Genomic DNA, 25,263 nt, shown 5'->3' with positions numbered 1-25,263 from the left:
CCAGAGTTTTCCTACTGGGCTTTGACAAATTTGATTTGAGAACAATTCCTCACTTATTTATGGATATTTCAGTTGAGACCATTGCTTTGGTCTTGGTATTACCACAGTGCAGAAAAGTTTCTTGTCATTTTAAAAATTGCGTTGATACTCATGACTCAACTTTAATAGATTTTTTTTAAAATTCTCTGCAGTTTTATGTGCCTGTGCAGGTACCTAGTTTCTTACTTGAGCGTCTTTTTTTACTGGATTGAGAACTGCTGTGAAGAATTTAGTAGGCTGCGTTCCCTGGAAGAGTTTCCATTAAATTATCAGGGTGACGTGATTTACAGAAGTCAAGAATTTGGTCCTTTATTCTTACCAATGAAACAACAAACGAAAGAAAGCTGCAAGTGGTAGGAACTCGAGGTGTGCTTCATGTCTTTGGGGTTCCTCACAGTATTTGTTCTGTCATCAGTGGCACTTTGTTAGTGAATTTAAAAACCTGAAACAGAACAAGCAGAGCAATGATAAACCCCCCAAGCCAATCCAAACTGAAGATCTCTATTCAGATGCAGCTATTTTGTGCTGGTTGCCTGCAGATGCCTGTAATTGTGACTGCCCAGCAGTGCTGTTCAGAGTGCTAAATCTTCTGCTTAAGAAGGTGATATTTCTTTATCCTGCCAGCAAGATTTTCATGTGAACTAGTTCTGGGCTTCTGCAGTAGATGACAGGAGCACTGAGCCTTGCTGTCTGTGTTCATAACAAAATGCAACACTTGCTTCCGTGACTCAGCTTTCTCTTAGCAAGATCTTCTCCATAGTGAGACTGTAAGTGAAAAACCAAATTCTGAATATTCCAAGATGCTAATTTTCACCTTAAAATGAGCATTTTGGTACCTGCTACTTTGAGCAGCAGAGGTAAAGGGTTCAGGTCTAAATTTTAACATGGTGGCATGAAAATGCAAAATAGGACATCAAATGCAGGTTGTAGGAGAACAAATGCAGGTTCTTTTAAAGCAATGAAGTTCTAGATAAAAAAAAACATGCAAATTTTATTGCTTCAAACCATGGAAAAATACCATATGAATTATTCTATAGGTAAAATTTATTGTGACATCAGCTTTGTGGAACTTTGGATTCATATAATATCTGACACCTGTTCTCAAGTGCTTTGAGGTACAGGTGGGACCACATTCCTCTGTCACTGAATTCCATGACTGTAGAAATCAAAAAGAGCTGAGACTGCTTATGCTATCTATGGGGGTTTTTTTCATGTTTTTTTTCACTAGAACAATACTAACAAGCTTGAACTCTTGTGCAGACTTCCTAGACTCTTTCTGTTTTTTTCCTTTAAGCCTTTTTCTTATTCTTGGATATTTTTTATTGCTGTCGAAGCTATCATGACTTCTCCTTCCTTTAATAAAGTATTGTGTTCTTTTGTAATGAAAGTGAGACTCTTCAGGTACTGTCCTCTTCTGAAATGCTGCTTCTCACACACTCACTGTAGGTACATTGAGAATTAGACCTTTTGTCTGGTTTTACTGTAGGAAATGATAGTGAGCAAGGACCATCTTCCCTGAAGCCACGTCTAGAGATGTGATAAAGGTCGCTGTCCCAATCTCCATAGGTCCCACGGTGTGTCATGTGAGGAGCATCCCAAGGATGGCGCTGTCAGGGGTGCACTGTGAGTTATTTTAGCTGTAATACAGCACTAGAGTATCCAGCAAGTTCTGTTGCTCAGGGGAAAATGCTGCTGTCCCTGGAGGAAAGGAACTGTATCTTGTCAAGGCTTAGAGAACTCTTTGAATTGTTTGTTTTCTTCTTCCTGCGTTCTTTTGAACTCCTGCCATACAAACCAGCAAGTGAAAATTACGTGAGCCTCAAGCTGATACAAGAGAGCGTGCATTTAAAACTTGTGCCTTGCTCTGTTCCGTCCTGCTTCCTGACTGTCTTCAGCAGGGACTGTGCCAAGTCTGGCTGTGTCCTGCTGCCTCAGAGAGTTCCTCATTCCTCACAGAGGAACCTCACATCTGTCTTGGCAGTTCCAGCCACTCCTCCTTGCAGCTGCCCGCTGTAGCCCCACGGGGGTGCCTGCAATTAGGAGCTGAGGATACAATGACTGGGCTTTTCTTGAAGCAGACACGGGTTTCTGGGCTGGCTCCAGATTTTCCTCTCTATGGAATGGCATTAGGAACCGTGTCCTTGCTGCAAGTGTTTCTTGGGTTGCAACCCTTGTGTAATACCCAGTTCAACCAGCTCTGTCTCATCGGCCCTTCCTTGCTCTGAGCTTAGGTCAGTGTCAATTCTCACTTTTTCTGTATCTGGACCAGCCAGGTCTGTGGTTGTCAAAGACAAGTAGGTGTATGTAGAGCTTTCCTGCAGAATGCAGTCAGTGATAATTTTAGGCACTAAAATGATGTGTTTCTTGGCATTCAGGCAGCTGAGCTGGAAACCCAAGATGAAGAGAACCCTTGGTGTGTGTCATGAAAAATCATCTGTCTGGAAGCCTCTGTCTGGTGTTAACTCATTCAGGGTGGAACTTCTCTTTGTCACCTGACTTGTTCCCATATTAAATGTCTCTGTTATGCCATCCAGACTGAAATTCTTGAAGCTGGTGTGGCAAGGATCAGACATTTCAATGCTTAAGAATGTTAATTTCTTCTAAAGGTACTTCCATGTTGTTGTTTGGTCTTTTTGCATTCCTCAGGTTTTTTTTCAGACAGAAACCGAGAAGCTGGGGTTGTGTTATTTTAGTGAAGCACTGATTAGTGAGCGTGGGTGAAGGGCAGGTTTCCTGCCCAAAAGCTTTGAGCAGGACTTTGTGCAGCTGCAGGTCAGGTTCAAGGCTGGGTTCAAGTCTTCCCAGAAGAGAAGGGATTGATAAAGAGGTATCTGAGTAGACAGTGAGGAGAGTAAAATCTATGCAGACAGCAGGAATCTTGCTCTGACTCTTAACTATGAATGAGACGGCTCACGTACGCTCGCTCTTGATGCTGAATTTTGCGGTTTTGATGAATAGAATGCCTTGGAGTTTCTTTTCCTCTCCCTCATCTGATCTTTCTCGTTTAGTTTTACTCGATGCTCATCTTGGCACCGGGAAGATCTGTCTTCAGGGTTTCATTAAATTTGTGGACATGACATAGGTACTGTTAAGTACATCATATTTTTTAGCTTTTTTGAAAATCTGGAGCGAAAGACCAATTTGCTTACAATGTAGGAATAAAAAAAGAAACCAACCAGGACTGGAAGGATTAAGCTCTCAGTTGGGAAATGACCATGTTAATGCCACACCTTATCCTAATCCCATTTCCAAATGGACCTGGGTGCAAACTACGCTGAAGTTAGAGTGGCCATGTTCTAGATCTTCACACACCTAATATTTTCCAAGATCTGCTTTGAAGCTTTGTTTATGACTTATGATCATTATTTTATGCTTGTCACACCATCCAGTTGTTTTACTAGGGAATTTTGACAGCAGTTGTACTGCTGGCTTGAAAAATTATTCTTTCCTTAAATACAAGATAAAGCATAAGTATATCCTTAGGTGATCTGCCTGTTAGGTTTAACTTTTGAGTTATGACTTTCTCTTCTCCAATTTAAGAGCTTGATTATTGTATTTTGTTTTTAATGCAATGAATTGGCAAGTGCTTCTAACAGTCTGCAAGACTCCACAGTCCAGAGAAATGCTTTGTTTTCCTCTGATGTTGCTGGAAGGAGGTTTTGCTTTGAAAACATTCCTACAGTAGATGTAATATAGAGTGCATCAGTGTATGTTTGTACAACAGTTGTGTACGTTCTTAGTTCTTGGGAAAACTAATAAAAGATAAAATTTGTTTAATCATGTTCCCCCAGCTTTTTAGGAGTAGAAGGAAGAAGTTGATAAATTTTCTTCAGTATTTTGGTTGTTAGCAGCTGTCTACTTGGGAATTAACTTTTATCTTTAGGTGAAAATAATTTCTAAAGCACAGTAAATACTTTGCTTTTGTGCCTTGCTTTTCAGTACCTCTTCCTACTTTATTTGATCCTCTGAGCTGAGGAACCTGTGAGATTCAGAGACCTTCAAATGCACGTGGCAAGTAGTGGGAGCAGGGAAAAAAATACATTATTGCAAGATTTGGAGCTGTTGGTCTCCCAACTCTCTGGCTGGCAGTGGTTTCTTTACTCCGCATTAGTTTAAGCAGGTGATACTTCACAAGGTGCTGCCTCAATTAAATCTCTGATTTTCTTTTCTTCTAGGCCATACCTTGGGTAAAGCTCTGTGGAAGACAGATGTGTGTGCTGCAATGGTGACAGAAATATTTCAGAGGACTGGAACAAGTTGTTGAGAATCTGTGTTTGTTTTTCATGCTGCTGTTGAGAGCTATCTAAGGCAAGTAAACACCATGAGTTTTATCCTGAAACTTGACAGACATTTCCAAAGAAGAGTAATTTTGCTGGCCACTTTTTGTATGGTGAGCATAGTTATTTCTGCCTACTACTTGTATAATGGCTACAAAGAGGAGAATGAGCTTCCTGAAACCTCTTCAGAAGTGGAATGTGGTGATCCTCAACCGTTGCCATACAAGCTGATGGAGATGAAGAGCACGAAGCCCATCGATCCCCTGAGGACAGACCTGGTAGTGCTGGTGTTTGTGGAAAGCCAGCACTCAAGCTTAGGCCAAGATATAAGAACCATTCTGGAATCCAGCAGGTTTCAGTTTCACCTTGAGATTGCATCTGGGAAAGGTGACCTCCCAGTGCTTCTAGACAAAAGCAGAGGCAAATACGCTCTCATAGTGTATGAAAATATTCTGAAGTAGGTGAATATGGACTCTTGGAACAGAGGCCTTCTAGATAAGTACTGCCTGGAGTACGGTGTAGGTGTGATTGGATTTCACAAAGGCACTGAGAACAGCTTGCAGAGCTTTGAGTTGAAGGGTTTTCCTTTCCATGTCCACAGCAATCTGGGTGTTCAGGACTGTTGCATTAACCCTCATTCCCCACTGTTCCATGTGACTAAACCTTCTAAGCTTGAGGAAGGGCCCTTGCTTGGAAATGACTGGGCCGTTTTCCAGGTTAATCACACAACTTATCAACCAGTGATATTTGCAAAAGTAAAGACACCAGAAAACCTTTCTCCACCTGCTGCTCTAGGTGCTCTCTATGCCACAGTAATACATGACTTGGGGCTCCACGATGGGATTCAGCGAGTCCTTTTCGGCAGTAACTTGAATTTTTGGCTGCACAAGCTGATTTTCATAGATGCCATCTCTTTCCTGTCTGGAAAGAAACTCACCCTATCCTTGGATAGGTACATTCTGGTTGACATAGATGATATCTTCGTTGGCAAGGATGGAACAAGGATGAACACCAACGATGTACAGGTAAAGTATGTGCACAAACTGATGGTCAATGCAGCAAAGCGGTATTTTCATCTGAAAGTGAATAGTTGTTCATGGTTGGAACTGGAGGGCTCCACTCAGGAGCTGTTCATATTTATTGCACTTGTTGTGAGTCTTACAAGCAGGAGGTGAATGTGGTGAGCAGCAGTAAATGGCAGCATCAAATGTGAAGAGTGGACTGGGTTATTGGCTGTTTGAGATAGGTTTGGATGTCAGGAGCTGTTTGCAGCATTTCACCTCTCTCATCTCTGTTATATGGCACTTGCTTGCAGGGAGGGTTTGTGCTAATATTGCTCTTAAAAGCTGTCAGTAAATGACTGGACAATTTCCATTTGAATGTTTAGAGCTGTACATTCCTGAAGGTCCTTTTCCACTCTGTTGTGCTGTTCAAGTGAGGTGACAGTGGTTGGTCAGTGGCACTAACATCTTCCCATTATTTCTTCCTGTGTTTCTTGTGTGCTTTTTGTGAGGAGTGTTGTCCCAAAGCAGGAAATAGGAGATCACCTTTCTCAACTTGGTCTAGAAGCTGCAAATCTCTAACATCCTGATTGTTGCCCTGTTTGCACTAAAGATAAGGGAGAATGTTTTCTTAGAAGTTTGTTAATGGGATGAGGAACTGCAAGAAGGAAAGACAAGGACAGCACTGCATGCAGTGGGTCATTTTTGTTTCATTTTTAACCAAGTTTTTGGGTTTCTTCAGTGTTAATACACTTGTCAAGCCACAGCAGCTCTGCATTCTTTGCTCTCTTAAATGAAAGGTTTGACCCTGTGGTTAAACTTTTAATTTGCTTTAAAATTGCATTTGCTCTTTTCCAAAACATTCTCTGTCCATGCACTTCAAAATGAGATTTACCTCCTTGTTAAGTAGGTGTTTTCCTTAGGCAAACAAATCCCATGGGAGAGAGCAGAAATAAAGGTGAAGCTTCCTAAATGGTTTTTCCATGGAGAAGAGGATGGCAGTGTTTGAGTTAGGTGAGTGAGCATCCTTGAAGAGTCTCCTGAATGGAAACTCAGATGGCAGGAAAAAAGTCAAGTCTGGCCAGCATCACTGGCAGAACTTGTGTTGTTCTGCAGGAGCAGAACTTTCTGGTAACAAGGTGGCTGAAATAAAGCCTGAATAAATCCATCACTGAGTTGTGCAGTAGCAGTCGGAGACAGCACGTTTTGTATTGTTTGTCTTTGCAAGTGACACCTTAGGATTGTCATTTGAAAAGAAGTTGGGATGTTGAATTGCCAGAGTTATATACCAGAAGCAGGAGACTATTGAGACAAATTTGGTTACAGCAGATAGAGAAGGATAAACCATATTGTTTGGGGAAAATAATTTGCAGTATGTCAGAAAGTAATCTTCCCAAAATAAAACTGTCCCATTAAATAGAAGTAATATCAAAGTGGAAATAACTTTTAAGTGGGATAATTTCATTTATACAGAACTGTGTTCTGAAACAATGGAATCTGAAAAAAGTGTTCCCTTCTGAGTCTTCATCTACTTAGAGTTAAAATGTTGTATTAAACATGTTGTTAGGGCTGTCAGATGCAATGCATCTTCATTGCTATTAATATCAAAGGAGTTCTCCTCGGTGGCACAATGACATGTGGAAGGAATGAAACAAAATCAGTTTGCAGTAGTTGGAAACACGTTATTGTAAAGTGTATTTGCAAATAAATGACATCTCATTAAACAAGAGTTTTAGTGAGTTCTGCTGCAGTGACTGTGACAGAGAATTGGGCGCTGCAAGTGTGAAAAGAGGTTCTAAATGTAGACTTTGTATCATTTCAGTACTCAAGATTCGCTCATTTCCACTAGGCACACATTTCTAATAAAAACATGTATGTTTTTCTGGCTCTTAACCTGCGGCACAGATTTTGCATTAGGTGGTGTACATTATTCTGTACCTGTTAATCCTCATGTGGTCCATTTCCTCCCTGTATAGGCAGGCAATCACAACAGTTGATTCTACTGATTTTGGTAGTGCAAAGCTTGTAGATAAAACATAGCATTACTTAGAACAAAACTTTCTGAAAAACATCTGTTTCTGGATTTGGAACTGTGGCTTTGATGGTGGTTGGGTTTTTTGGGTTTTGGAGGGGGTTTTTTAGGTGGTTGTTTGTTGTTGTGCTTTGTTGGTTTGGTGTAAGGAAGTGTTGCTGTGCTCTGTCCAAATCTTGCAGCTTACACACCAATCGCTACAATGTCTGTGAACATTTTTAAAGTTTTCATCTTTGCATCCCCAAATGTGGAAAACACAATTCCTGCAGTTCTGTGGTTAGAAACATAGAATGCTATAACCATGTAGTTTGGAATAGACCTTTGAGATGATGGGGTCCAACTATTAATCCAGCACTGCCAAGCCTACCAGCAAATCATGTTCCTAAATATGAGGCAGAGCAAGTAAATCCTCTCAGAAGTTTGTGTGTAAACACACAGTATCCCCCTGGTTTGCTCTTCCAGACTGTCTGAAAACTTCCACTGGAATATCTGGATCCATGTCCTGCTGCTCCTGTGTGGAGTTTCTGTAGTCTGGCTGCTCCCAGTCTCCCCACTGTTATCTCAGTGCTCTGATGACACTGGAATAGGGGCTCCTTACTTCTCCTCGCAGCACCAAGGGCGTGTTTCAAAATTTACTGCAAGAGATAGAACCTTTTCTTTCAGCTGGAGACACAGTGATGGTCTTCACTGAAGGAAAGATGGCTTTTGACACTGAAGTTCATAATGAGTTGGATAGAAACAAGAAATGACTATTCCTGGAAGAACTGGTTTTTTCTTGAGCTGTGGAGACTGCTTCTGAACCTCCCTGTAATTAAACAGCACTGTGTCTTACTCGACACACAGAGCAGTTCCTCAGATGGTGTAAGCTGTCAAAACATCCATTGATTTCAGAGGAACTATGACAACTTAGAAGAGTTATAGATTAGTCTTAATTCTCCAGCAGCAACTTGAGATATGCGGAACTTAATTAGACTGGCATCACGAGTGCGAGAAACATAAAGGCATACCAGAATGTGGTTTGGGGTTCTTGGAGTGTTCATATATTTCATTAAGAAAAGTCTAGTTTGTTTTCTTGATGTCGAGAAGTTGTTAGAGTTTTTCATCTGAATCTTTGGGCTCTGGCTCAAAATGTGTTAGAGGTTTTCCAGAATCAGAAATGTAGGGATGAAATATGGATACACTTGGAGCTGAGTTTCACGCATTAGAACTCAGCTAGGGCACTCATGTCTTCTACTGGCAGTGCCTGCCTTGTCGTGGGTTATTCTTATTTCCCAGATATCAGGGGAGAACATGCTGCTAGTGGTCTGCTTCAGCATCAAGTGCTGATTTGCAACAACATCAACAGCAAAAATGCTGCTCAGTCCTCCAGTCAAATTAAAAAAAAGTGAAAAAAACCCAGCTAGATTCCCTGACTGCTGACTTGGTCCAGCTATACAGTGTCTTTTCCAGCTTCTCTTTTCCCCTCTTTATGTCTGGACACACTTGTACAGTTGATAAAGGCAAATCAGTGCATACCAGTTCTGTAATGACCTTTATCTTATACTTTTATTCCTCTGTAAGATACCTTTGATATCCTAGTGTGGCTTTGTTCCTGTATGGCTTTGGATGTATTAGTTTCAGAGAGTGTGCTGATAGAAACTAATGTGGAAACATCTGTTAAACCAACATCCATTCATTTACATCTAGCATTAGAGCTGCTCCACATATCTCTAATTACATTACTGTTTTATGTCTTAAGTGCTTACTCAACTCTGAAAATATAAACTGTGGGGTTCTAAGTACTCTTCTTGAGATAGCATCAAAGCAAGAAATGAGTTGGTGCTTAATCCACAGCCTGATCTTTGTCACCACTTCCCGTGTGACACCGAGACAAGGGCTGGTGATGTGTGAGAGAGATGGATGGATGGCTTTGTGTATCCATAAAGCTTCTTGGGCTCTGTCCCACGATTCTCCTGACAGAATCCTTCCCAGGTTTTGCTTTGGCCTGAAGTAGCAGACAGCTCCTGGGAAGTCAAAAGGGGTAGGAGTGGAGCTTAGAGAGAGAAGAGGTTTTTCCTAGGCCTTGCTTCAATGTCATAGGAGAGAGTGAAGCAGTAAGCAGATTTCAGCTCTGCTCAGCCCTCTTGTCATTTGTTGTTTGCACCTGTAACACTGTGGAAGAGCTGCATCCCCTTTGGTCTGTTTCCATCATGACTCTTTTTGTGACCTCCCTGCTGATAAGCAAGTCAGTCTAGTTTTGTAAATCCTTGCACAAGCAAGACCAAAAGCAGGTCCAAGTCCCATTCATCCAACTGCCTCAGGCAGAAAAGCTGGCTGCTGCCCCTCCTCCATTGCAGATTGTCACAGACACTAATCCAGGAACTTGGGTTGTGCCCCCATTTTCCCTTTTTTGTGTGAACATAGAGAACCATTTGCTGTGTGACTCACAAGGGTTGTGTTCCATCAGAGACCATGCCAGGGTTTCTCTGGTCCCCAGTGCTGCAGGCAGAAGTGTTGTCACCCCGTTGTGCATCTGCTCCCAGCCCGAGTTCAGGCTGGCCGAGGGAGTGATCAGAAGGGGAACAGGTTTTGTGCAGCACTGCTCTACAGCAAGGGGCTCCTTCCAGGGCTGGGCAGTGCTCTGCTGTTCCCTGCATCAGCTCCAGCAGAAACATTCCCCAGCTCCTGATGGTCTCCAGCCGAGCCAGCAGCAAAATGCTGACTGATGGTTTCCATGGGCTGGGACTGTTGTCTCTGGGTAACACCAGCATTCTGCTGTCACCTCAGCTGCGTGTCTGAGCTGTAGCAGGGCTGCTGAGATGGGCAGGGGAAAGGGGGCTTCTCCTAAAGAGCAATGCAGGTCAGCTGCTGGCAAAGCAATGATCATCAAGAGGATCATCCATAAAGTGCAGTGATAGCTTACAAATCTCAAACCCAAGCGTTTCTTCTTTGATTATTAAAAACAAAGGGGCTTGAACTCTCGGTTTGATGTATTAAGTGATATTTTTTTAGAAGACATTTTGAGTTAGTCAAACTGGAATGATTCATAAAGCAGCTTAATTAGACCAGAGCTCCAGTGGGAGTCCCCTTTAACATGTCTACAGAGACTCTTTTAATACTCTAATCCACTTCTGAATCAAAGGTGAAACCAGGAATGGTAGTTTCAAAGGAGGAACTACAAAGAACATTTATCTTTCTCTTTTTGCTCTTCTGTCCTTGCCATCTAGATATCAAGCTTCCATTGCATTCTGAGGATGACTTTTTTTCTAGGTTAGCTTGCACAAGCAGAGCTTTTTCTATACCATCATTTAAACCTTAAAGAACCCTCAAAGTGAAAAATTGGATACTAAAGCACCACCAAACCGGTGTTCTAGAATTACTGTCATGAATTCATCCTGTTGTACAGTGTTTTGTTTCACCTCCTAGCAAGTTTTTTAAAAAACTTTTAGGTCGCCCTCTTATAATTTGTTTTCCGCTTTATCCGGTGCTATAGGAGGAGGCTTCGTGCTAATGCTCCAGTAGGGTGGGAAATCCTGAAATGGGAAATGGAAGTGTGCCCTGAGGTCTGTTTTTAGACTGATGTGCCTAGGCTGTGCTTCAAAATAAAATGAAAAATAACCCACACAGACCTGGGTTCAGCAAAAGGGAGGCTAAAGACTTGAAAATGCTGTAGTCTGACAAGGGAAATCAAGATCATGATGTTATATTTACTTTGCACTGGGCTTCTTTAGAGATGTGCAATCTCTCTACAACATCTGCTGGAACAGAGTTAATAAGCTAAAGCAATGCTTTTAATGTCTAACTACTATTGATTCCCTTTTCTTGAGGTAGGAATTGCTTACAGGCTTTCAGCACTAACATTAAAATATCAGGATGGTAGCAGAAGGAATGGTTGGGTTTTTGGTTGGAATATGCAATGCAGTTCCAGGTGAACAATGCCCAGTGGTGATTGCTCTCCAATCATCTTTTGAGTGAGGGGTTTTTTTTGACAATATCTTTTTCTCATGGAAGGAAAACAAAGGTGACTTAATTAAAATGAGGAAAGAAAAACATGGATGGAATAATTCACTCCAAGTGAATAAGAACTTGGTACTTAACCATTGTACCTCTTCATCTTGCTCATTCCTACTTTCCTGCTTTCCTAATGTTCAGCAGGTTCCATTTCAAAATATCTGCCGTGATATTTTGGAGTGGCATCTTTGCTCTCAGAAGACTTTGGGGCACTTGAGAAATAATTTTCCAAATGCTGTTTGCCTACCCATCCCAGTGATGTGGCACTTTGGGTCTCAGTTTTGTTCATTTGCTGGTTTTAAGTGTGCCTGAAATGCTGACACACACAGAGCAGCAGGGCTTCTGTGAACTGAAATGGTCACCTAAAACGTAAATAGCAGTAGCAGAGATACCTGTTAAACAATTTGAAGTGCAGGCTTGAAAGAAATAAATTAAATGGTGAGAGGATAGTAAGTTGATTTCTCCTGGTGGCATAAAGCTTTTATGTTCAAGAGGAGTGTTTTAGGAAAGTAGATCCTATGCCCAAAAAAATGGAATAGGAGCAAAGAGCATCAGCATCCGTATTTCTGTTGTAGATCTGTTACATCTTGGGGCTCCCACAGAGGGCAATATTGTATAAAAGATAGTTTTAAGCCATGCATTAGGGGTCTGCCGATTCATCTGTGTTGATAGACCTTAAGGAAAATTGCTGTTAAAGTCAATTGAACTTCCAAGTGTGAGAAACTGGAAGAGACTTCAGGGGACACGACGCTGTTTAATGGGGCAGAAACTGAGAGACAAGTGAACTGCAGTGTGGGGTGATTTGCATTTTTCCAAGATGATTTGTAGAAGGTGAAAAGTTGCAGATGAAATGCTTTGATTTGCCTTTATCTCACTCTGCCTGTGCCCTTGTGTCGTTCATTTCATGCAATAACCCCTACTAAACAGTCAGAGGCTGCAGCATCATTTTGTTGACCTTAAATTAAGGCAGAAAGCTGCAGTTTTGGAATTTGAAGTTTGTAGTATCTAATTGGCTAAAGGGCAAAAGAAAGAAGTAAAGATGAATGACAACTTTTCATATCAGATGAAAAATCAAGGCTCATGCATCAGGGAACTTCAAAACAATTAGTTTCATATCATTTCAGCCTAGGTCTCAATCCTAAAAGTGCATTAAAATGACACTCTCTAAGTCTCATTCCGTGGAGCTTAGATGAGCCTCAGATTTTAGGTGTTCCCAGGATGGGAGTTACAGGAATTGATTTCTTTGCAATGTGAAGTGCCTAAAATAGGAAACAGTGGCAGTTTGGGGGCTTCTTGCTGCTTTCTTCCCTTTTTATTCCTTTCTATCCAACATGGCAGAAATGCCATCTAAGTGAGTAGCAGGAAGGCAACCTACATTGTTAGCAAGTGAGGGGAAAAAAAAGGTTAATCTTTCAGGCTTTGGAGGAGCTGATAGCAGGAGAAAAACTGTGCCTGCAATACAAAGCCAAAAGTTATCAACTATCCTGAGAGATGTTTTCACAAATCAACAAAGAACATAAACTAGGGGAAAAAAACAAAAGGAAGCATTGCTCTGGTCTTTGTCCCTAAGATGAGAAACTGAAAAGCTGTGAGTATAAAGCAGGTATGAGCTGGTTGTCAGTGGAATGTCAGCTTCCAGCAGAACAGGAATAACTCAGGAGTCTGGAGATGAGTCTCTGCTGCCTTGCACAGTGTTTTAATCAAAGCCCTGAAGGAGCAGTTCCCAGCCAGCCACAAAGCACCACGTCAGGCCGTGCAGAAAGAGGATTGCAGCACAACTGGGGCTTCACCAGATCTGTCTGAGATCTAGAACTGGTACTAGGTGAGGCTCAACTTGAATAATTCTCTTAGTTCCTTCTTTTGTCCTCTCACCCCAAATACAGCTTGTATTTTGCTTCAGCATGCTTCTGTAAATCCTCAGAGGATCCATCTTGGAAGCACTTCCAGGATGGAAATGCTCTGACCATTAGATGTTGACAGATGAGGTGCATATTCTCCTGTTCTGTATTTATTGACAATAATGGCAGCTCTTCCTTTTTTAATTTATTTTTTTTTTTGTGAACAATGTAACTTTTACATATTTGTATGACTTCATTGTATAGCTGCCCTCCTGTAACATATTCTGTATGTGCCAATTCTTTTACTCCAGGGATGTAAATGCAGTACCACATATTGATGAACACACTGTACCATTTAAACCACTGTCTGCACCATCACCCTTCAGAAATGAGACCTGCACAGCACTCTGCAATTCCATCAAATGAAAAAGGCCATGAATTTATCCACAGAGGCAGCATGGCTGATAAAGCAGCTCCTGTCTCCTGTGCTCAGAGGTGATTCCTGTTCCAGACCAGCTCTGTGCTGGACCTGCCTTTTGCAGATGTTGTGGGGCTGCTGCCACATGATGTGTGGTGGCTTTGTACGGGGGAGTCTCCTCTAGTGAGGATTGCACAGCACCACCAGTCATCCCAGTTAGCACTTGGATGAAATGGAGAACTGAACTCCAGAGGCAGGAACCAATTCTACTCTATTCCATTGCTTGAAATGTTTTCCTTAGAGTGTGTTCAGGGGAGGAGGGGAGATAGACCTTTTTACCTTTCTGGTTTTGTCTCTTTCCATGGTGTATCATATCCACCCTTGCCATAGCTGAGCTAGTAGGGCTGTGCTTTCTGAGAGGAATTCAACAGGAAAACGTTCCATCTTTTGTCCCCCGGGAAGAAGCAGCAGTTTTTGGGGCAATCTGTCTTCAAATGCTTCTGTAAAATTTTCCTTTTAGTTCTTGATCCTGCTCAGACACATCAGAGCGATACAAAACCCTCTGAGTAACGTCACCAGCCTCAGCAGAATGTCTAAACTCTCTAAACTCCAACTTTGCGTTATCACACCATAATTACATTAAAATGATGAACATAATGATGGCAGGTTCGAGGTCATTGGCTTTCAATCTTCCTGCCTAGGGCTGACCATAGCATTTGTCTGGATTTTCTTGTCTCAGGGACCGATCACTCCACGTTTCCTTAAGGGACCAAGCGCTTGCTCTCCACAGCTCCTTGGAGCTGAAGGTGCTTGCCCACACTGAGTGAGACTCTGTGATGTTTCTATTTGCAGATGTGCTGCTGTGATGGAAATTTCTGTTCCAGCACACTTCCACACCAAGAGAAACAGAGGAAAAAGAAAAGAGAAAGGAGTTAAAAGCCAGAAGGCATCATTTAAATGCCAGTGTGGCAACCAAAGAGGTAAGGGAATGAAAGACCGACAGAGGGAGGAGAGGAAGGTCACTGTCCCCAGGGACAGCAACGCCAGATGGCCACAAGCACTAATCAAGAATTCCACAGACAGGAGTTTTACTCTCACCCTTTGATTTTTTTTTTTCAGCATCATTTGCATTGCAGTTTATTTTCATGGCCATTGGGAGGTTGGCAAAGGGCCAGATTGCCCTGAAGGGAGGACATGTTAATGTAATACGTGCAGGGGGCTGTTCTGAGCTATTGTCAGCACTAAACCTGCTCAGAGCAGCTCTCTTTGCTGGGGTGACAGCAGCAATGAAAGATCCACCTGAGGATCTCTTCCACCTGAGATGCAAATACCCTCTCCTTCCCTCGTGCAGTCCTAAAGCTTGCACATACATTTCCTGCATGGGGGCTGGACACTGCTTCCACTTGGATTTAATTGCATTTCCCTGCTGGGTGGAAACTTCCAGTGGCCAAGTGAGAATATTCTGGCTTGAAATAAGAAGAGACATTTCTTAGTAACAACCATTGACTATTGCACATCTCTCCTGGCAAAAATAAAAGAACTGACCTGAATGGTGATTGCCAGGGAATATTCCCAGCTTTACATTTGAGACACTTGCCTTTCCAGCCCCTTTTGCCTCCCTACAGGAAAGCTGATGTTGCACAAAGAAGAGTCAGGTAAATTGCTGTTCCTGTTAGTTCTGTGTAACTGGAGCACCACTATCCCACATTCTGGGTAACTTCACAACCTTTGGAGTTTCCCTTCCGCTGCATTGCATTTGTTTTCTGGATGTACTCAGTTTTGCTGGCACAGGAGACAAAAATTATAAAAGGAAGTTTATGATAGAAGAGCAGGAAACAAATGACACTTGTGCATTTGTCCTTGATCCTTGAAAAATTAGCTGAGCCCCAGACTTGCTTTTGGATTTCTCTCTGCTTCTTGCACTCATGTGTTAGGGTGTTCCCAAAGAATCCTAAAGAAACAAATTCTCTGGTTTGCCTCCTATTCATGGAAAGGGCAAAGATGAAGTATCAGATTCAGTTGCTTAAAAATCTGATAAACCTGTAGGAGAAAGATGTTTTCTGCTGCACTGTTTGTCATAAACAAAATGAAGATTTAAAAAAAGCCCCACAACCTTAACAGCCTTTTCCAGAAATGAGGCAGACGCAGCAATCTTGAAGCAGTCATCGCTTCAGTCTTTCTATAACTCTGAAGACAACTAAATTAACACAGAAACCAGAGCTCTCACACACCCTACAGCCAACAGCTCCCAAAATTATTAAAACCCTTCTTGATTCAGTTTATTGCAGATGCTGTCCTGAAGCAGAAAAGGTGATTCTGCACTTCCTTAGTCCTTTTCCCTTGGACTGAGGTTTGGTTTGGCCTTGTGTGGTCCCGCTGAAGAGCAACAGAGAGCAGTGACAAGGCTTCCTTAGCCCTGGGATCATAAAATCTTGTTGTTTGGGCAGAGACAAATCCCCCCCTGGCTACAGCCTCCTGTCAGCTCTAGGGGACAGGACCAGGTCTCCCCTGAGTCTCACTGAGTACTTGGTTGATGCAAAACATTTGGGCTCGTTCCGTTTGCTGAGAAGAAGAGCCAAAGATGACAAACCTTGGGCACCGTCCCCTCCTCACCCCAAAGTGCCCCCCAGGATGGCCTGTGGCTCATCAAGGAACATTTCTGCAATCAGGCATTGCCAAAAGTGTTTCCAGCAACACATTCCATCACTTCTTGTCACTTGTTATTCAGTGCAAGCATGAAAATGTCTGAGATAGACAATGAAAGGCAATAGATAAAATCCAAGACAAGCGATCATAAATGGCCCTGCTGAGAAAGCAGATGCCAAGGAACTGAATGGAGGTGGAAGGTGACTCCTGACACATGAAATAGAACAGCCAGAGCAGATCCTGATGTCACCGTGATACTGAGATAGAAAAATCACCTGCTTCAAATCATTGAAAAGGAGAAGAAGAAGCAGGAGGACAGGTGGGTAGGTGTGTTGTTAACTCTGTTAAACACAGTTTAAAAACCCCCAAAACGCAGTAGTTATTAACCAGATATTTGAGGAGCCACAGCCACAGATCTCTGCAGAACATTTACAAAGTGCTTGACAAATGGAAAGCTGGATCTTTTTCAGCAAGTGCCATGGGTGCTGTGCACCCAGACCTGCAGCACCAGGGCCATCCATCTGCCTCAGGAGTCCTGCTTTCATCCTTGGAGTGTGCATCCTTCCATCCTCCAGTGTGCACCGGCACTTCAGATTGAGGTAAGGACAGCATTTAATAGGGGAAAAAGAACAGGAGCTGCTACCTCCATGAAATATTGGCACCACCATGGGACACATTCACTTGAAGACGAGCACAAAGGGATTCCAACACAATTGTCCCCGTACAGAACACAAGCCAAGCTTCTCCTGCTGCTCTGGGCGGTCCCTAAACACAAGAAGGAGCTGTGGGTTTTCTCCATCGCTGCTGGTGCAGCTGAAGAAGTTCCTTAAGCCTTTCCCGTTTCCCTGAGTTGCCTCTGATTTCCATCACCTCCAAATGGGCATCTGTGGCACTATGAGAAAGAGCAGCATTTTCCTTGGGAAACAGCCAGAAAAGAAGCAGAGCAGGTCCCAGACTGGGGGCTGCCCCTTCCCGGGGATTATGTGTCAGCTCTGTTAGAATTGCTAATTCTTTAGGCACCTCCTTGGCTTTGAGGAGTGGATGGGGGGAGATGGAAAGCCAAGGCCTGGGCTGAAGGCCGTGCCCGAGGTGTGCCCAGCTCCCTGCACACCTTTTCCCCCCAGGTGCAGAGCAGGTGCAGACGCTGCCCATGGAAGGCAAGGAGAGCTGGGAGCCAAGAGAGGAGCGGTTTCTCCCGGAACACCGGGAGCCGTTCCATGGCAGCAGCTCATTCCCAGCCCCTGCCCCACTCTCTGCTCCCAAAGGTCACCAGGAGCTCGCCCAAGGCACGGGGGGCTGGCCAGGGCTTTCCCACCTGGGCCGAGTGCCACAGGAGGGGCCCCTGCAGGATTTCTGTCTTGCTCGGCTTCCAGCAGCTCAGACTGGCTCCTGCATCCAGCAGGGATTGGCTGGACATTTGCTTGGGGTTTTTAGTTTGTTGCTTTGGCTTTTAGTTATTTGGAGAGTGCTTTGAGGGTCACTTTTGCTGCTTCATCAGCTTTACCCCCTGCCCAGCTGCCTGTTGTGTGCATGGAAGGCTTCAATCTGCATTTCGCTTCTTCTGCACCCCTACTTTATTATTTTAGGCTCTTTATTTTACTTTTTCTCTTTTCCTTTTTACTGTTTTTCCCTTCTTTCCCCTTTTAAAAATATTTATTTTTTGTCAATTTTTCTCTTTTTTTTCTTTTTTTTCTCTTCTCCTGAGCAGAAGCACCTGGGGCAGCTGCACAGCTGGGGCCACTCCTGGCTGTTAGAGAAGCCGGGAGCTGACTGCTCCACGGGATTTGTTTGCTCCCAGCTCTGCGGCTCGGGGCTCTCTCTCATCGTGTTTTATCAAATAAAGTTGGTGTGGCATTCCTGGCTTTGACGATGGTGTTTTATTGGGATGTGCCAAGCCTGGATTCCCCGGGAAGCAGCAGGACGGGTTTGCCTGTGCCTAAGGACAGCCCCGGAGCCGCGCAGTGCAGAGAGAAGCCGTTCCTAAGGCACTGCTGATGATCATAACCAAGTAGAAATTAGAAGAAATGAGAAGTCCCAGCTGAAACCGATGCAAAAGCAAGTTTGGATTGATTTTCAGACCCTCCTGCTTCATCTGCTTTGCCTTAGGAGCCGGGGAAATGGCTCTGATTCCCCTCCCGATGCTGCTGCTGGTGCGGAGCTGCCGGCCGGGCTTCAGGGATGCTGCGGCTCCCAGAGTCAGCCGGCGCTGCCTTAGGGGGCTCGGAGCTGAGCCCCAGTCCTGCAGCTGTGGCTCACAGAGACCCTTGGCTGTGTTTTGGGAGCTCAGAACCCGACTCACCCCATCAGTTTTGGGCTTCACAGAGGGCGGCGAGTGCCGCGTTTGAGGGGCTCAAAATTCAGGCTCAGAGCTTAAAACCAGAGACCGAATCGTGCGTTTTGGACTCTGAAACCGGGCTCGTGTCCGGGCTGGATTTGGGGTTCAGGCACAGTGACTGAGCCCTGGTTTCGGGGTTTCGGTCCGAGCAAGCGAGTCCAGGCTTCAGAGACCAAGTGCCGCCGATTGACTCTCAAAGCCAGGCTGCGCTGGCCAAGTGCAGCCAGCGATGAACCGAGCGGAGATTTGGGGATGTGAAAGCCCGGTCCCTCCGAGAGATCTGGGCTCACAGAGAGCAAGTTCTGCATTTCAGGGGCTCGAGGCGGAGACCAAGTCCCGCGTTCTGGGGATTTGGCTTCACAGAGCCTCGTGTTCGGGGGGCTTGAAGTAAACGCCAGCTGCGGTGCTTTGGTGTTCAGAGCGGGCTCGTTCGGGCAGCGTCAGTCGCAGCCGCTCAGCTCTAAGGGCCGCCTTTGGCCCGGCGCCACGGAGAGCTCGGAGCCGGCGACTCGGAGCTGCCTCTGGGGCCGGCGGCGGAGCCGCGTTTGGGGCTGAGAGCGGAGCCCGAACGCCGCGTTCGGGGCCAGGGGCAGAGCCCGGCCCGGCGCGTCGGGCTCCGCTCGGGGCCCCGGGGGCTGCCCCGGCACCGGCAGAGCCCCGGCTCCCCGCGGCCGGAGCGGGACCGTGCCCGGGGCCCCGAGCGGCCGGAGCGGGAGCCGGGCGCGAACCTCCGGCTCCCGGCCCGGCCCCGCCGCAGCGCCCCGGGCTCGGAGCGGCCCCGCCGAGAGCGCCCGGGCCGGGCCGGGGCCCGCACAGCGCCGAGCGGGGATCCCGAGCGAGACCCCCGGGACAGCGGCACCCGCGGGGCGGGACAGGGGCGGGATGGGACAGGGATGGGACAGGGGCGGGATGGGACAGGGGCGGGACAAGGGCGGGATGGAACAGGGATGGGACAGGGGCGGGATGGAACAGGGATAGGACAGGGGCGGGATGGGACAGGGATGGGACAGGGGCGGGATGGGACAGGGATGGGACAGGGGCGGGATGGGACAGGGGCGGGACCGGGGCGGGTCGGGATGGGACAGGGGCGGGCCAAGGGCCGGGGCGGGGCCGGGCAGGTGCTCGGGGTTTGGGGCGGGCGGGGCCGGGCTCAGGTGCGCGGGGCGGGGCCGGGCAGGTGCGCGGGGCCCCAGGGCGGCTGCGCGGGGCGGGGCCGAGGGGATTTAAGGCCCGGAAGTCGCTCCCGGCGCCATTTGCTCCCCAGCGCTCGGAGGTGCCGGCACGGGCCGGGCCGGGCTCCCCGGCGGGGCCCAGGTGAGGCGCGGGAGCCTCCGCTTCCCGCCCCTGCTTCTCTCTTCCCCTTCTTTCCTCCCTTCCTTTCTCCCGCTCACCTCCGTCTCCTCCCTCCTCTCCGCAAACCCCCCTTTCCTCTCCCCCGCTGCTCTTCTCTTCCTCCCCTGCACCTGGGTCCTGTCTCTCCTCCCTACACAGCCCGACCCTCCAGTGTATCCCTCCTCCTCCCCCCGCTCCTTCTCCCCCCGCTCCTTCTCCCCCCGCTCCTTATCCCCCCGCTCCTTCTCCCCTCCTGAGCTCCCCATCCCTCCTCTCCCTGCCCCATCCCTCCTCTCCCTGCCCCATCCTGCGCACCCCGACCGCCCCCAGCCCTCCTTCCTCCCCTCTCCTTCCCCCGGGCACCCAGCCCGAGCGCCCCCCATTCCCGCTCGGCCTTTCCCAGCTGCACCTCCCTCTCGTGCTTCCCTACAAACGCCGAGCCCGCTTCTGTTCCTCTTTCCCCTTCTCCCTCCGCTCTGTGCCCCCGCTGAGCTCCGCTCCTGCTCCCTTCTGCCTCCCTCCCTCCCTGTGCGCTGTCTCTCGGCCCTGTCCCTCTGTGTCCCCGTGTCCCCTTCTCCCCTTGGTCTCTGTTTGCCCTTTGCAGAGAAGCCGCGAGGTTCGGGGCGCCGGATAATAAAGCCCCGAGGGCCGGAGCCGGCGCCCCCGGCGGGAATCCCCACACGGGGCCGGAGCCCGCGGTGCGGGTCCCCCCACGCACAACACCGCCCCACACTGCCGGGTGTCCCCACATCACACTGGGGGCTGAGGGGGGCCGGGGCTGGGAGGGGGGCTCAGGGTGGGCCCCTCCTCCGGAGGGGTCCTGGGGTGGGGTAGCGAGGGTTGGGGGGCCGGGGGGCTTTGGGAAGGGCCCCCTCGTTAGGAGGGGGTCCAGGGTGGGGAGAGGGGGGGTTTAGGGTGGGCCCCCTCCTCTGGAGGGGGTCCTGGGGGGGAGGGTTTGGGAAGGGCCCCCTCGTTAGGAGGGGGTCCCGGGTGGGGGGTGCGGGGGGGTTTAGGGTGGGCCCCCTCCTCTGGAGGGGGTCCTGGGGGGGAGGGTTTGGGAAGGGCCCCCTCGTTAGGAGGGGGTCCCGGGTGGGGGGTGGGTCAGGGAGGGCCCCCTCCGGAGGAGGGGTCCCGGGGAGGGGCGGGGGGCGGGGCCCCCTCCGGAGGGGGGGTCCGCCCCCTAAGCCCCTCCCACCTTGGTCCCTCCCCTCCGGGCGGGGCCCGGCCCGGCCCCTCCCCAGGACCTCTCCTCCGGACAGGGGCCCTGGGGGGGAGGGGGGCGGGGTGGGTGGGGGGGGAATAGGAGGGGGAGTGCGGTCGTTTAACACAAATGTGCGATTACGGTTCAGAGTGACGTGACCCCGCCTGCTGCCCCCCCACCCACCCCCCTCGGGCCCCTGTCCGGAGGAGGGGTCCTGGGGAGGGGCCGGGCCGGGCCCCGCCCGGAGGGGAGGGGCCAAGGTGAGAGGGGCTTAGGGGGGCGGAACCCCCAGCCCCTCCCACCCCGGACCCCCCCCCCTCCGGAGGGGGCCCCGCCCCCGCCCCTCCCCGGGACCCCTCCTCCGGAGGGGGCCCTCCCTGACCCACCCCCCACCCGGGACCCTCTCCTAACGAGGGGGCCCTTCCCAAACCCTCCCCCCCAGGACCCCCTCCAGAGGAGGGGGCCCACCCTAAACCCCCCCGCACCCCCCACCCGGGACCCCCTCCTAACGAGGGGGCCCTTCCCAAACCCTCCCCCCCAGGACCCCCTCCAGAGGAGGGGGCCCACCCTAAACCCCCCCTCTCCCCACCCTGGACCCCCTCCTAACGAGGGGGCCCTTCCCAAAGCCCCCCGGCCCCCCAACCCTCGCTACCCCACCCCAGGACCCCTCCGGAGGAGGGGCCCACCCTGAGCCCCCCTCCCAGCCCCGGCCCCCCTCAGCCCCCAGTGTGATGTGGGGACACCCGGCAGTGTGGGGCGGTGTTGTGCGTGGGGGGACCCGCACCGCGGGCTCCGGCCCCGTGTGGGGATTCCCGCCGGGGGCGCCGGCTCCGGCCCTCGGGGCTTTATTATCCGGCGCCCCGAACCTCGCGGCTTCTCTGCAAAGGGCAAACAGAGACCAAGGGGAGAAGGGGACACGGGGACACAGAGGGACAGGGCCGAGAGACAGCGCACAGGGAGGGAGGCAGAAGGGAGCAGGAGCGGAGCTCAGCGGGGACACAGAGCGGAGGGAGAAGGGGAAAGAGGAACAGAAGCGGGCTCGGCGTTTGTAGGGAAGCACGAGAGGGAGGTGCAGCTGGGAAAGGCCGAGCGGGAATGGGGGGCGCTCGGGCTGGGTGCCCGGGGGAAGGAGAGGGGAGGAAGGAGGGCTGGGGGCGGTCGGGGTGCGCAGGATGGGGCAGGGAGAGGAGGGAAGGGGAGCTCAGGAGGGGAGAAGGAGCGAGGGGAGAAGGAGAGAGGGGAGAAGGAGCGAGGGGAGAAGGAGCGAGGGGAGAAGGAGCGGGGGGAGAAGGAGCGGGGGGAGAAGGAGCGGGGGGAGAAGGAGCGGGGGGAAGAGGAGGGATACACTGGAGGGTCGGGCTGTGCAGGGAGGAGAGACAGGACCCAGGTGCAGGGGAGGAAGAGAAGAGCAGCGGGGGAGAGGAAAGGGGGGGTTTGCGGAGAGGAGGGAGGAGACGGAGGTGAGCGGGAGAAAGGAAGGGAGGAAAGAAGGGGAAGAGAGAAGCAGGGGCGGGAAGCCGAGGCTCCCGCGCCTCACCTGGGCCCCGCCGGGGAGCCCGGCCCGGCCCGTGCCGGCACCTCCGAGCGCTGGGGAGCAAATGGCGCCGGGAGCGACTTCCGGGCCTTAAATCCCCTCGGCCCCGCCCCGCGCAGCCGCCCTGGGGCCCCGCGCACCTGCCCGGCCCCGCCCCGCGCACCTGAGCCCGGCCCCGCCCGCCCCAAACCCCGAGCACCTGCCCGGCCCCGCCCCGGCCCTTGGCCCGCCCCTGTCCCATCCCTGTCCCATCCCGACCCGCCCCGGTCCCGCCCCTGTCCATCCCGTACCCGTCCCTATCCCTCCCCTGTCCCGTCCCGTCCCTGTCCCTGTCCCGCCCCCATCTCATCCCTGTCCCATCCCGCCCCTGTCCCGCCCCGCGGGTGCCGCTGTCCCGGGGGTCTCGCTCGGGATCCCCGCTCGGCGCTGTGCGGGCCCCGGCCCGGCCCGGGCGCTCTCGGCGGGGCCGCTCCGAGCCCGGGGCGCTGCGGCGGGGCCGGGCCGGGAGCCGGAGGTTCGCGCCCGGCTCCCGCTCCGGCCGCTCGGGGCCCCGGGCACGGTCCCGCTCCGGCCGCGGGGAGCCGGGGCTCTGCCGGTGCCGGGGCAGCCCCCGGGGCCCCGAGCGGAGCCCGACGCGCCGGGCCGGGCTCTGCCCCTGGCCCCGAACGCGGCGTTCGGGCTCCGCTCTCAGCCCCAAACGCGGCTCCGCCGCCGGCCCCAGAGGCAGCTCCGAGTCGCCGGCTCCGAGCTCTCCGTGGGGCCGGGCCAAAGGCGGCCCTTAGAGCTGAGCGGCTGCGACTGACGCTGCCCGAACGAGCCCGCTCTGAACACCAAAGCACCGCAGCTGGCGTTTACTTCAAGCCCCCCGAACACGAGGCTCTGTGAAGCCAAATCCCCAGAACGCGGGACTTGGTCTCTGCCTCAAGCCCCTGAAATGCAGAACTTGCTCTCTGTGAGCCCAGATCTCTCGGAGGGACCGGCCTTTCACATCCCCAAATCTCAGCTCGGTTCATCGCTGTCTGCACTTGGCCACCGCAGCCTGGCTTTGAGAGTCAATCGGCGGCACTTGGTCTCTGAAGCCTGGACTCGCTTGCTCGGACCGAAACCCCGAAACCAGGGCTCAGTCACTGTGCCTGAACCCCAAATCCAGCCCGGACACGAGCCCGGTTTCAGAGTCCAAAACGCACGATTCGGTCTCTGGTTTTAAGCTCTGAGCCTGAATTTTGAGCCCCTCAAACGCGGCACTCGCCGCCCTTTGTGAAGCCCAAAACTGATGGGGTGAGTCGGGTTCTGAGCTCCCAAAACACAGCCAAGGGTCTCTGTGAGGCACAGCTGCAGGACTGGGGCTCAGCTCCGAGCCCCCAAAGGCAGCGCCGGCTGACTCTGGGAGCCGCAGCATCCCTGAAGCCCGGCCGGCAGCTCCGCACCAGCAGCAGCAGCATCGGGAGGGGAATCAGAGCCATTTCCCCGGCTCCTAAGGCAAAGCAGATGAAGCAGGAGGGTCTGAAAATCAATCCAAACTTGCTTTTGCATCGGTTTCAGCTGGGACTTCTCATTTCTTCTCATTTCTACTTGGTTATGATCATCAGCAGTGCCTTAGGAACGGCTTCTCTCTGCACTGCGCGGCTCCGGGGCTGTCCTTAGGCACAGGCAAAGCCGTACTGCTGCTTCCCGGGGAATCCAGGCTTGGCACATCCCAATAAAACACCATCGTCAAAGCCAGGAACGCCACACCAACTTTATTTGATAAAACACGATGAGAGAGAGCCCCGAGCCGCAGAGCTGGGAGCAAACAAATCCCGTGGAGCAGTCAGCTCCCGGCTTCTCTAACAGCCAGGAGTGGCCCCAGCTGTGCAGCTGCCCCAGGTGCTTCTGCTCAGGAGAAGAGAAAAAAAAGAAAAAAAAGAGAAAAATTTACAAAAAATAAATATTTTTAAAAGGGGAAAGAAAGGGAGAAAAAACAGTAAAAAGGAAAAGAGAAAAAGTAAAATAAAGAGCCTAAAATAATAAAGTAGGGGTGCAGAAGAAGCGAAATGCAGATTGAAGCCTTCCATGCACACAACAGGCAGCTGGGCAGGGGGTAAAGCTGATGAAGCAGCAAAAGTGACCCTCAAAGCACTCTCCAAATAACTAAAAGCCAAAGCAACAAACCAAAAACCCCAAGCAAATGCCCAGCCAATCCCTGCTGGATGCAGGAGCCAGTCTGAGCTGCTGGAAGCCGAGCAAGACAGAAATCCTGCAGGGGCCCCTCCTGTGGCACTCGGCCCAGGTGGGAAAGCCCTGGCCAGCCCCCCGTGCCTTGGGCGAGCTCCTGGTGACCTTTGGGAGCAGAGAGTGGGGCAGGGGCTGGGAATGAGCTGCTGCCATGGAACGGCTCCCGGTGTTCCGGGAGAAACCGCTCCTCTCTTGGCTCCCAGCTCTCCTTGCCTTCCATGGGCAGCGTCTGCACCTGCTCTGCACCTGGGGGGAAAAGGTGTGCAGGGAGCTGGGCACACCTCGGGCACGGCCTTCAGCCCAGGCCTTGGCTTTCCATCTCCCCCCATCCACTCCTCAAAGCCAAGGAGGTGCCTAAAGAATTAGCAATTCTAACAGAGCTGACACATAATCCCCGGGAAGGGGC

General features: G+C 50.2%; 1 pseudogene; it reads left to right on the top strand.

The window, feature by feature from the left end:
* The first annotated feature begins 4,360 nt into the window (after positions 1 to 4,360).
* LOC131578992 (bifunctional heparan sulfate N-deacetylase/N-sulfotransferase 3-like) lies at positions 4,361 to 17,205 on the top strand (annotated as a pseudogene).
* The last annotated feature ends 8,058 nt before the right edge of the window (positions 17,206 to 25,263 follow it).

This window comes from Poecile atricapillus, chromosome 4, assembly GCF_030490865.1.
Source record: "Poecile atricapillus isolate bPoeAtr1 chromosome 4, bPoeAtr1.hap1, whole genome shotgun sequence".
NCBI lineage: Eukaryota > Metazoa > Chordata > Aves > Passeriformes > Paridae > Poecile > Poecile atricapillus.
The sequence above is the reverse complement of the archived record's forward strand: the minus strand, read 5'-3'. Positions and strand labels throughout refer to the sequence as shown.